The following is a 13,917-nucleotide window of genomic DNA, read 5'->3' as shown; positions in this document are numbered from 1 at the left end:
GCAATTTATTTAATTTTTATGGAAGAAGCGAACTTCCCCCCCCACACACACAGCTCCTCCTCGCCCGCCCCTCGCCTCTTTAGTGAGTCGTAAAAACAGGAAAATACTATGAATTTCACAAGGTTTTTCAGGGCGTGCGGAGCCTTCTCCAGGCACGTATGTGGCAGCCTCTTCCGCGGCGTGCAGGGACTTGCACAGCAGAATGTTTTACAGACTTTCTGCGTGTACAGTCTTGCACTGGCGAAGTGTGTTTAACATACCAGGGGAAAAAAGTACACACACACACACACACCCCCCCCATGAAACACGGACTGTATATACCAACGTGTTTATGTAAAACATCCATTGCTAGTGAAAGATGGATTCTTTTTTTCCCCCGGTAAAAATTTGCTTTGGCACTAGCGGATGTCGGGAGTTGAATTCTTGGTCCTGCTCTGGAGGGTTTCGTGCAGCCTTTCGTTCCCCATCAGCCTCCAGCTTCCATGGTACTTGCAGAGGGGAGATGTGCCATTCACGGAGGGGCCACCTTTATACCTGTTTTTCCACTGATAATACTGTTTTAAACAGGCTCTGAGTTTCTACTCAGGAAGTTACACTTAATTTTTTTTTTCCCCATTGATTCATTCAGTAATATGTAGAGTTAGGCTAAAGGAGCCTCTTCCACAGTGCTACTTGATTTTCATGTCAACTGCTTTTTTTTTTTTTTTAATCGGCACTTTTTAAAACAGGGGATTTCTCCCTGTGGAAGGAAAGAAAAATAATGTAGGGCTTGCTGCACACAAAAGGCACCCCAACCCTTGCCGGTGGACCTGGCATGGGTGGCAGGGGGCCACAACCCAGTGGGGCAAGTGCAGGGGAGGGGTCCTGAGTCTGCGGGTTAGCTGTCACTACTAAAATGGCTCCGGGAAGGCAGTGGTGATAAAAAATTCTTGTTTCCTCCCTGCTCCCCCCTACCGTTGCAGGGCAAGTAGCACTCATCCACTTGCTAGCCTCCCTGTGCAGTGGGCAACCTCAGGTCCCCACTAGTAAGGAAACGAAATGCCACCTGGACAACCCTGAAGTCGAAGGTTCAAGAAATACAGCTTTCCTTGCCGTGCTGTTTTCTCTTAGGACAGTTGCCCATTTTGACAGTGCTGGCCAAAAGGAGGGCAAGAACGAGGGCAACCATCAGCACGAGTTAGCATAGCAAATGCTGCCAGATCAGAGCCAGCGGGCTGTGAATGCTCATCACCTTCCAGGGGAGTAACCTGGTGCAGCTATGAGCAGAAGGACCTTGCCGTTCTTGACACCAGAAGTTTTATTCCAATTTACGATAAGAGTCAGAGAAAGTATTCCTGGAGATTGGTTTAGGCATTAAAGAAAAAGAAAAGGGGGTGGGGGGAAGAGTTAATTTCTTTGTCCACCTCCCTTTTTCAGCTGCCTTCCTCTACAACCTTGGGAAAATCTGCTCTGCCTCGGTTTCACCCTCTGTAAAATGGGAATAGTAATAATGACAGACCCCTCCTTTTAGACCCCTGGATCAAAGGTACTATATAAGTTCAAAGTGCTGTTTCTATAGGGCATTATTGCCAAATTCACTATAAGCAATTCCATTGGGTACTTGATAACAACAGTAGAATCAGTCAAACGTCCTTGATGCATTGCATGGTCCCAGATACCTTTCAGAGCCTCTTTGTGTGCCATCCCACCCCCTGAGGTCTGCAGGGATGGGGCTTTGGGAGCCTGGATTTTGCAGGAGCAGGAGGGGTACAGTCCGTGTCTTTGCTTCTGGCCCCTGAACTGTGGACCGCTTTTCTTTTTGACCTGATGAGGACAACTGGAACTAGCCCTTTTAAAAGCAGGTTTAAAACGTACAACTTTTTGTGTATATATATATATCTCTCTCTATAAAATTTCGTAAGGCCTTTAGCACATAATGCTAAACTCTTGTTGATTTTGGGTTGGTTTACTCTTGCACGGTTTGTTGTCATTTTAATCTGTATTTGTTTCACTGCAAAGTGGTTAGGATGCTTTCAGATCTAGACACATTGCTAATAGACATTTGGTTCACATTAGCTTTGCAATTTTTGGCTATTAGGTAGCTAACCATTTTCTAAAATTTCACCTTTTTAAAAAAAAAACTACCCCAGGAAAACTAGTATCTTAATAGCTGGAAGTGTTACAATTACAATTAACTTGTTATACTGTTCTTTCAGTTATAAAAATGTGTTTCTAATTTTTGTGTTTCTAATTTTTCTAAAATACAGTGTGTTACAGTCCACTATCAAAACAAGAAGAGTAAATGTTATATGAGATATTACAGTGCAGGGCTTCATGAGTAAATTCACAAACATTCCGGTTATTCTTCCTCTTCTACTTTTTGTCGCCCCCCCAACCCCCCAAGAAGCACTGAGTGTGTATATGGAGCTTCAGAAGCTTCCTTAGAGCTCTTTTATACTTTAATAGGTTTGTTTTGGTGGCTGTTTGCTAGACGAGTATGCTGCAGACATATTTTTTTCAAAAGGTCAAGCAGTCTCCTAACATGGCCATTGTGTATCACTGCAGTAAGAAATCCTCACTGCAAAGAAGAGCTTCATGGTTAAATTTTAAAAGATAATGATTTAAACCTTTTTGTTAGCCCCTTTTTTCACATCCTTAGCACTGCTTTTGGAGAGTCAACTTTTAACATGGTAGAAAGCAGGAAGCCCATTAATTAAAAATAGCAAACGGCTAAAGGTAAACTTAGTTGGTCACCTTTCCTTCTGAAATCCTGGCATTTAGCTATGTTTGTAAGGAACATAGTAACGAATGAGTAGCCATGGCACTAATATAAGGACGATGAAAAATTACCGATTACGGAAACATCTAGGGCTCTGGGCCTGAATCTTTGATTTCCCATATGGATCTTAAAAATGTATGCATAATTGGCTTCTAACCGTGCATACTCTAAGAACATATTCAAGAATCAACTACAGATAATTTTTCAGACACTGACTAAAAATATATTCACTTGTCAGCAAAAAAATACATCATTTTGATCCTCCTAAAAAAAAAATAGAAAATAAAAGGAATGTTCTTCCAGTGAAGTGAAGTGGTAGTGTATTAAAAAAGTCACATATTTTCACTTCCATACAGGAATGAAGGGGAAAAGAGATGAGATGCTTGCAATATTTAAGCACTCTTTGAGGTACAGAACTAATCAATGTAACTTCTGCCTCATACTTGAGAACTACCATTTATTAATACACGTCAGAACCTTTGCTATGTTAAAGCAAATAGCTGTGCCATTCAGGCTCAGTTTCAGTGAAAAAAAAATGTTCTGTATGGACAAAGAGAGAGAGAATTAGGCAAACTCAAAATACTGGTGAGATTTCACTTTTCTCAGAAATTACAGAAAACATTATGCAAGTCTGTAACTCTGGGTCATTTTGAAGGAAAGAGAGACCCTAAAAATTATTAATAAATTAGTATAGGACATACTGATCAAAACATCTTGTTTACTGATTGGAATGACATAAATTAGAGTAGTCTATAAATGTTGTTTCAAGCATCAGAAATAGAATTGTCATTGGCCACCAATTTGATTTAAAAAAAAAAAAAGTTATTCTTTCCCTCAGTGTTCCTGTTTTGGGTATATGCAATATACCTTAGTGTTTCCCTCTTTAATTCAGTACATGTGAATGCCTACAACAGTTTAACTTTATATATCAGGTATGTTTCAGAAACTGAAAAAAGTCTCCAGCTGATTTAGCAGCTGAGGCATTACTCGTCAGAACATCTGATTACTGACATATTAAGCCGTGGAACAGAATAAACCTGAAGCATTGCATCTCCCAATACATATATTTTAATTACTGCTAACCAAACAAATATGAAGATGGCTTTATATTAAAAATTTATTGTATGATTATGTAAACAGCAATCCACAATATTGATCCTTTTCAAAATGTTGTCATTACGAAGTATGCCACAGCACCTATGTTTTCCTTTAAAATTTCACTGTGTGCCTGTCTCTTAATGATTATGGGTCTCGTACTCCTCATTTAAAACAATTGCAATGGTTGTGTTCAGGCACTCTGGCAGAAAAGCCCGCCAGAAACACAGGCAAAAACAGTAACAGTTGCAGAGGTGTGACACCTACCTTCTTCTTCCCTAGTCAAACTCTGTCCACATGAAACGCCTGTTTTCTCAGAGTTGTAACCCTTTAATTGTCAATGCTCTAAATATATAGCTGTACTCATATAGAAAGCCGTCTTTAAAAAGGTAGTTGATATATAAATTTTGCCTTTTTTTTCCAATAGCTTCAGGCCACATTTCCTTATTCTAAGTAATTGATTCTAATATGTAATCTTAAAACATAAGATAGTAAATTACTAAGACCTGATTTTTCTGTTCAGACTGCTCTTTCTTAATTACTGTGCAGTCTGAAAATGCAAGAGTATCAGCGTAGGAATTCCATTTGAACAAATCTCCAAACAGACTGTGCACGGACTAGGGCTTTGGATTTTCCTTTGCCGCAGAAAAATTTCCTCTTCCCTTTCTAGCTAAATCCCCGAGCAGCTGTAAACACCTATTGCTGTCTAGAGGCTTGGCTCCCCTAACGTAGCCCGGTCATCTTAAGAATCCACTGGACAAATGAATTTCAATGACTGGTAATCAAAATTTCCCTTAAAGCCTGCAGCATGGAGGTAGTAGCTGTAGCATTTCTGCAGTGATGGCAAGGAAACACTCTATTTCTTAATGTCTTGGTTCTCGATTTCTCACCCGCATGAAATATGGGTAACACCATACTCCAGGCGTATTTACGGACACCATTGAAGAAAGGGTAGGAGCGATGGAGACAACAGCTAGAAACTCCAATGCCACAACACGAATACAGTATGTTTTCCTTTCCTTGTTCTTTCAATTCACAGTAAATTTCATTCCAGCTCTTAGAAATCATCATTCTTTCCCCCTTTTTATTTCAAAATGGTTGCATATTTTTCATTCACGAAAAGGTTAAAGGCGTTTCCCCATCGCAGGAGGGATTATCTTACCAGAGGATTCTGGGACTGCAGATGTATACTGCGGCAAAATCCTAAATTCATCGGCAAAAAAAAATCATTTCCAGACCCGAGCTGCTAAAAATAATAGAATTATAGTAAATCATTGATAAGATTAAAACATAAAGCCATTTTTATGTTCCAAAGTACTCTAAAACATGAGTCTTTTCTCTTAATTCATTTCTTAAATAATGCAAATTTTAAAGTAGCTTTTCTATCCCAAGCACGCAGCGCCATGAAATCGATAATTTTTGATCTTTTGGTTAGTAGGCAACATGGTGAGCTATTGCAGTGACTGCAGGCAGCAGACATGTTCTTGTCAGCTAAAAATTTTCATATTGTTTTTGAGTCCATGGAGATTTGCGGATGGGATACAGCCAGTTATAGCGTCAGCTTGCACTTTGCTGGGGGGACGTAAACCAGCACCGTTTTAGATGTGTGCACAGATATAGATATATGTTTTAAAAACAAGAAGCATTACTGGATTTTAAACAAAAAATTATGTAAAAAGAATGGCTGGTGTGATTATAATCGCATCATGCAGGGTCCACGGTTTCCATTTAGTGAAATTTCGCAGAGGGCAACTTCTTAAGAACATCCCTGCTGTGCAGAGTGAAAAGCATGAACAAACCAAAGACAGAATTCATCTGTGTTTATATTTTACAGACAATGAAAAACCTACTCTTTGTATGCCTTTTTTTCCACCTTATTATTTCACGAAAACTGCAGCATTTTCCCCGCCCCCACCCGAACACTCACCACCCCAGCACTGCGGTGTTCGGTCTCTCTTTCTTTCTTTCTTTCTTTTTTTCCACTTCTTCTTCTTCTTTTTTTGCTTTCACAAATTCTGCACGCGCCATCTTTGTCTATTGTTATTCTTTTCTAATTTCTCTTGCCCATTCTCTTTCAAATCAGCTAATAAACAGAAGGCTAAATGCCTGATCAATGCTTATGTGTTATATTCTCCCCATCTTTTTCTGAGAAATAAAATTTAAAAAAACCCAAACCAATACCCCATGCCCCAAAATTTCTGTATTACCATAACCTGTTGTATACAGTGGTGATAAAAAACATTATTAACATAATAGCAACAGCTGCAGCCTAAATAGAAGCTATGAGATAATAAATGTGCTACAACAAATTAATTTGCTGCAGGTGCTTGTGCTCTGAACTGCGTAACCCAAGCCATTTCAAGTCTGAATACAATTATTATTCCCCCCACATGCTAAAACAAAGTGCAGGGTGAGATCTCCTGTTATTATAAATATCTTGTCCTGTCCCCCGAACATTTTCACCATCAGCAAAGAGTGGAAAAAAGGATTTTAAAACCTTAGTAAAAAGCTGTGGCATTTAAAAATATTTAAAGAAGCTTCAAGTCATGTCCAGGCTTGAAGAGATAATGTTTGTTTATACATTAATTTGCACCTATTGTCTCTTAACCAGAGCTCTATAGGTAACGACGCACCGAGGTATTACATATGTGCAATTGGCAAGGCAGGGGCTGTATATATCTCATTAGTACCAGATGCATATTTGTATGTGTTGGCGCTTCCATTTACTTCATTGCAGAGAAAAAAAAAATCTCTTTGCAATTTGGCTTGTATAATGTGCAATGAACTAAGCAGGGATTTTTACTGTTTTTTTCTGGTAAATGTAGTGATTACAGAAGCCAGTTACTAGTTACCTTACAGGCATGCACCAGTAGCATGTTGCAGCATTCTTCAGACTACGAAGATGGGAAGTTAAATGAAGCCAAGTGATCTCATCTCTTTCCATTTGGGCACCATAATGTAAAAATTAACCATGTGCTTTTTTCTTTCTCTTCCCCCCGCCCTTTTTTTTACTGCTTACAGACCTAATTGTCTGAAACGTGGTGAAAAGGCAAAATTAAGGGCTCAGTTTTGCCGACTAGTAGCTCCTTCATTGCCACAGTATACATGGCTTTTTTTTTTATTTTTTTTTTTGCAAGTGTAATTAGAAAACTTGTAGGACTTGTGTGTTTTAAAAGATTGATTATTCTCATGGAGTAACCTTGAAATGTTCTTTCTGTGATCTTAGAAAAAAAAAGTATCACGTGTATCCTAAGAGAACTAATCAAACTAATTCCTCGCACAGGACACATTTCCTCTCTGTTTTAGCGTAGCTTTCTAGTGATCAGAGAAGCTCTACAAAACACTTGTGCTGAAGCAGGGCAGACCTGGTGCTGTCTGGGAGGGTGGTGCAGATAGAGATGTGCACTGAAACCCCACTGATTGTGCAATCCTTGGTGGTGGTGATGAGTGCTTACTCACGTGAGTCGACCCAGGGAGGTCAATTGGATTACTCATGAGCGAGTGCGACGTTGCACAACTCGTTCCTAAGCTAGAATTTGCATGTCTCAAATCCCTTTTACCCAAAGAAGAAAACATATAATCAATTAAGCAAAGAGGTATATACTGTGCTAGTGAAAATGTTTTTGTTTTTAATGCTGCTTTTGTATCAAACTCTTGTTTTGTTTCCATGACTTCTTCACGTCTGCTCCAAAGATCTGATATTTAAGTTGTTATGTGGGCTCAGCTTCCATCTATATCCGTAGCTATTTTCTCAGAGTAACAACTGGGACGTGAATTCCTAAATTTGAGGCATTAATCTCCATAATAGTTCATGGTAATGTGTCTCCCAGTCATCATCCAAGTGAGTAAATAGTATCACATTTCTGCATATGAAGCACAGGGTGAAAATGCGCTTTCGCAAACTTCTGCACAGGTATTTCCACAGCCCGGTGTCTCCTTTCTCCTGAAGTAAAGCTGATGCTACAAATGAATAGTGCTTTAGGCTCTGTCCCTCAGACCCCACCTAAAAACATCTGGTGTGCAAATATTTCAGTATCATGCTCTTAAGAGGCAGGCTGCTATTCATGTTCTCAAAGGATGTCCAAGTGATTTCAGTAGGGGAACTGGATCAATATTTCATAACTCGTTCATCCATCTAACTGGTTCCTACCACTGAAGTACCCAAGCACCTGCCTGGCTCAGGTTATCAAGACTACATCACACCATAGGAAAATGCAAATCAAAACTGGAGAGGCGAAGCAGGACTGAGGAGCAGGTTTTCAGGTTATTTAGGCAGCTATTGGAGTACTCCATACCGTCCCTTGCTCCTGCTAGCAGGTGGTTTTGGAAATTTGCCATCTGCCAAGCCAAATCTCTTGTTTGGCCTTCAGCAGGAAAACTGGAAGAGAAGCCATCATTGACCTAGCCTTACAGAGGAGAAATGCATGTGTCGGAGAACAGTGACTTTACACAACAAAGCATTACTTGGTGGGAGTCATGGGTGGCTTCATTAAGAAAATGTATGCAAATACTTTTGGAAGTATTACACCACCTAATTAATGTAATGGGTGGAAAAAAGTACACGCAAAAAGCTGTTTATTTTTCCATTATAGAACACTCTTCCCCCACCAAAGAACAAAAAGGAAGCGAGGAGACCTGATAGCTGGCTCTAGAGAAAAGCAGATCGTTAAGTGTAAGACAACCTGTGCAATGCAGGTAGTGTGACTGGCGACTTTTTATTGCTGTGTCTATGACTGCAACAAAGCAGAGACTATTTTTTTTTTCATCGGCTAATGTGACTCAGGATTAAGCTTTATTGTGAATGCTGAATGTGGGCCTAATCCTGTCAGGTGCTGAGCACCCAATTCAGAAAGCATTTGTTGAGAGTTAAGGAAGGTCAGCGGGACTAGCCACTTTAAAAAGAAAAAAAAACCCCAAACCCCAAAAAACAAAACCCAAACTGAGTGATTGTGTTAGCACTTTATTAAATCTGGTAATATCTGCCCTTCTGCATAATTATAATGACTTTTTTTTTTTAATTTGCCTCATCTCAGTTTCTGCAACCTGTGCTTACATGGGTTCTGTTTCTGCAAGTGTATTCCTCAGCACTGGAAATGCAGACATGAATGCATGAGTCTGAAGCACTTTCCCAGGCTATGCTCATCCACAGACTCACCCGTTCATTTGTGTGGGTTTTACAATAATGTTTTGTTATTGTTTTGTGTCAATATTTGCTACTGCGCTGGCTTTGCCTTTTTCCTTCCACCCACCTTTCTCCTCACGCGTGCGCTGCCAGAGAAGCATGGTTTGACTGAAACCATTCCAAGAGATATTACCATTTACAGCAGCATCACTGAGTATGACTTGTCAGACAACGTCCACGGGGCTGGAGGGGAGGCAGCACGTGGAGGCACGGCTACATGTACCTAGGGGGTCCCTGCAGCCTATCCCCAGCCAGCCCACTCGCTAGTCCAGAGAGGGCCATGCCACGTCTCCGGGTACGGGTGTTGCGTGGCTGGATGTTTATGGGCTGGGGCATAGCTTCACAATTTCTGAGCTCTTCTTTTGCCCCTCTGCAGGGCTGGACAAGCCAGCTAGCTGTCTCTCCTTGCACCAGATTACCTCCAGCACAGAGGGACAGCTTACAAAGTGTCTTTGGGAGAAGGGCTTAACTCTGGGCACTCAAGCCTCTAGAAGCAGAAGTGGGGAAAGTTCTTTGCCAACCTTGCCAACAGATTTACTTATCCCTGTGCAAGGGCCTGCTACACATGAAATACCGTGGGGCAGAGACAAAGCTACTATGGTTTCTGGGGAAGCCCTAGGTGAGCGAGCTGGGTTGGCAGCTATTTCCTTCTCATAAGCTTCTTCTTTTGCCCTCCCAATGTTGCTGTGTTTGCCATTGCCTTTCTCAACCATCAGCTTCCTGCTCCCATTTAGAAGCCATGCAACTTCTCAAATTATTATTTTTTGAAGCTGGTTAATGCCACTGTACAGTAGAGCCACTCTCCCACATAAACAACGTGGTGAGGCCTCCTGATGTGGTATATGGTACAAAGGGACCTGAATATGGCTGAGGTTGCGCTGCGGAAGAAAGAAGGAGCTGATCGGGATGTCTGTCAGGGGAGGGATCTGCAGTGTGAATGGGAAAAAAACCCAACAGGAGAAGAGGGGATGTCAGCTGCCAGCACCATCTCCTTTGAAGATCTCCGCAACCGGAGGGAGGATCAGGTTGCCAGCAAACTCTCTCTTCCCAAAACATCCTGCCCCTAAAAAAAGGAGAGCGGAGCACGGATTGCCAAGGGCTTTTCTATTCGCCCCCTCACGCTGTGAGTCTCCCATCCTGCCACTGCCACCATGGAGCGTCCCATAACAGGGCAGTAGTCTCCCCGATGGCTCTGGCGTAGCAGAACTGAGGGACAGGGGCACATGCCCTGTCCGTGTAACCCGCTGCATTTACCTGCTGCATTTGGGATGCAAAGCATTTCTTTGTGGTACTGGAAATAGCCAGCACTCAGGGTTTTATTTGCTTTCAAACCCATTTGTTTCTAACATATTGTCACCCCTGAGTAACTAGCAAGTTTTACCCATGTATGTTGTTTTGTAAACTCTTAGGCTGCGTTATTCAGTGGGTGACTGTACAAATTGCAGGGACAAAGATGGGAGAGGGGGTGCTTTTCTAAACAGGTGAAAATGGGTGAGAAAGAGTAAAAATAACGAATTTTTGGCATGACTTTTCAAATTAATGAAGGCTTGAGCAAGAAAAAAGAAGAAAAGCTTTTGGCATGGACACAGTTAAATATGAGTTTCACATTTTTGAAAAGTACAGATAATCTGAATCTATTTATTATTTGAAATTCATATCTGGTTCTGTGCAGGAAGTGTAAAAACTGATACTGACTTTTAGGAATGTCCCTCAAGATCTTTATACGCCTACATTCTGTTGCTTTTCCTTTCATCCTCTTGTCAGTCAATACTTAACCCTTTTGGATTCTGACCTTTTGATAATGTGAGGGCTTGGTATAGAGCTGATCAGATAGTTAAAAGGATATTCTTGCATATTTTCACAAATCAAAGCACCATGCTTGGTTTACTGTGATTTGTGGGTTATATTATTACAAGTACACAAGAGCTTGTTCACTGAGGCACTAAGTCTCTCAAAATCTTCCCTAATTTGTTTCACAAACCTGTATTTATTTGAAAATTCATCCCATACATTTATTATTTTTTTATTCTTTCTTGCATGTTAAATCAGACGTTTAAAAAGCACCTCATAGCAAATCAGCAAGTGCAAAAGTTTCTATATGATTTGTACAGTCATTGAGCCCCCTAAGTAGTCAGAGCAAACAGTTTGAAAAAGAGCATATGAGGCTGGTTAGTAAGCACTGATATAATTTTAAAAAATCCTCTAACACAAGTGGTAATAAATGTGTAAAATAATGTCAAAACAAACCCAAATGGTAGTAAATGTGTGAAATAATGACTAAACAAAAATATTCAACTGTCTCTACACATCTAAAACATTTCTAAGTACGTACCAGTCTCAGGCTCATAATAATATCCTTGACTGTCGTCTAGTTTCAGGAGTATAAGGAAATTGTTACAGAAAAGGTGACAATAATATGTCTTGTTGGAACTGAGAACCAAAATGAAGCAGCTGTACATCAGAGAGAAAATCTGAACCAAGAGACTGATAATGAGTGTAGCAAGTATTTTTTCTTGCTTATGGGTGGAAAAGCCAGAGAAGTCTCCGTTTGAAGACAAAGCACATAGTAATGTGATCATAAAAATCTCCTAATGGGGACTATGTGATGTATGGTAAATGTATTCCTTTCAATACATTATTCCCTCTACACGCAGACTTTCAAGGTTGCCTCCAACTGTACTGGGGATATGATAGCATCAGCGTAGCTAGATGTGGGCAGAGCTGAACCTCCTGTTTTGTTACTATTGCTATTATTTGTGCTGTTATTATTTAATACGTATATCACAGCAGCTCCTCAGAAGCTCAGGTAAAAAACATCACCCCGTTTTTGTAAGGCTGTGTGCAGACATTGCTAAGGCACCGCCAGTGTTCTGAAAAGCCTGCAATTGATGGAAACGAGTGACATTGAAAGGGTGGGGAGACGAGTACCATAATTATAGGTGGGGCTGGTAGTATTACCTGTTATTAAGGGCTTGCCTGACACTTCCCATTTTAAGACCTGTTTTTGGTGGTTTGTAACTACTTAGTAAACTTTAACCATTTGTCTTTTGCTAGACTTCCGTCCGTGGCTGCCAGTGCTGCTCAGGCGTTATTAACAGGCTGATTTATTTCATTTGGGCATCATGGCAGGATTGGGGCTCATGGAGGGAGCAGCAGCTTTAAAAAAAAACAGAAAGAAATTTTGTCATGTAGGCTTTCACTGTTTATATGAAATAGGGACTCAAATATTATAATGTTACCCTGTTCCCTTGTATTCTCCTGGCTGTCTGTCTGCATCCATCTGTGAGCTCTTGTCTTAGGTTTAGATCTGTCTTTCTGTTCTGCATTTGTACAGTACCTTACTCAGCCGGGTGCTGGTCCATGACTGGTACACCTATAAGCTACAGCAGTGCCAAAAAATACTCTGGTTTTGCACAGGATGAATGCTTTTGGGAGGCAAAGAAATATTCCCTGTCCAGAAGTCCTTCACTATCTCTTCCTTATCAATTGTGACTCCTGAATTGCTTACTTTTCCCCTCACATTTAAAATGCTGGAAATGTTTCATATTCTAATATGAGTGGCTTTTCTTGTCAACAACAGCTCCTTTTAGTAAATGCTGTTGCTAAAAATAAAAAGGCTGTTTTTCAGGCTCTGTTTAAACAGAGACACAGTGCTGTTGGGGGAATGAGCCGAGCAAAATCTTATTCCCTCTACCTGTGTGTTTGGAAGCAGTACAGAGAGGAAGGGATTGAGCCACTGAGTTCATGTTTCCACTGGAAATGCAAAACAGAGGGCCAAGATTCATTAAGATTGTTATACTCAGTCAATATGACCTTTCCCTTTGTATTTTGCTTCCTTCGATTGACTTGAAATTGGACTAAGCAGCAAGCACCGTGTTCAAGACTTCTGAATTTCTTCAGCAAAGGTCAATATTTTCAACTGTAAGGGGATCATTGTTTCAATAGTGATTTTTGTGTTACCCATAAAGCCTCACAGGCCATTTCCTTCACCTCCTTTACAGTCAATATTTTTCACCCCCCTTAAACTAAAGAGTTGACAAAATCTCATGTAATTTGGCCTTTTAGAATAAATGCAAAAAACACTGGATTCGCATTACAACACCAAGTTGTTAACATTGTGCTTTCCACACCTGAAGCCCAATCCTGCAAAGTGTTTCGGGTTCTTTTGATCTAGTTTTCGTTTTAATTACGAGTATTTTTGTCCCCCAGCAAAGTGAACATCCCTGACATTTGCAGGATCTGTCCCTACATTTAACCAAGTCAATAACAAAAAAGTTCGAAGGCTGAATGTTTGAAGCTGTTCCTATTGGGATTAAGGACGGTTTCCTAAATGCAGACCTGTGTTCTCTCCTTGTAACCTGGTTATGGACCATGTAATCTATGGCACACTTTTAGAATGTAATCATGTGGAAAAGGCCTTGGCCAAAAAAAGCAAGCAAACAACACTAGATCTCAGCAAACCACAAATGTGCTTCAACACCCGAGTGTGGGCAGGCCCAGGAGTTGAGGACTATGCCATGCATCATGCAGAGGGTAATTTTCTGCTGATTTAAAAAAAAGGCAAAACAAAAAATAACCCATCACACTCTCTAACAAATCTGATTTGACCATGTGGCTGTGTTTTGTGATTAATTTATTCTTTCCTTCCCGGGTGGCCTCTACTAGCTTTCAATGATGTAGCAAAACACATCCCCCCACTCTTCTACCCCAGTCTTTTAAAGGCAGCCCACAGTCCTTGCTCACAGGTCTACCAGCTGAAAAGGCAAAACTGACTTCATTTTTCCTTTTCCGACCATGCTCTTTACACACATGCACATGCACATAACTCCTGCAGGGGTCAATGGGATTATGTTATGGAGGGATTGAGAAGAGAGTACAACCC

This window comes from Gavia stellata, chromosome 6 (assembly GCF_030936135.1).
Source record: "Gavia stellata isolate bGavSte3 chromosome 6, bGavSte3.hap2, whole genome shotgun sequence".
Lineage (NCBI taxonomy): Eukaryota > Metazoa > Chordata > Aves > Gaviiformes > Gaviidae > Gavia > Gavia stellata.
Note: the sequence above shows the minus strand (reverse complement) of the source record.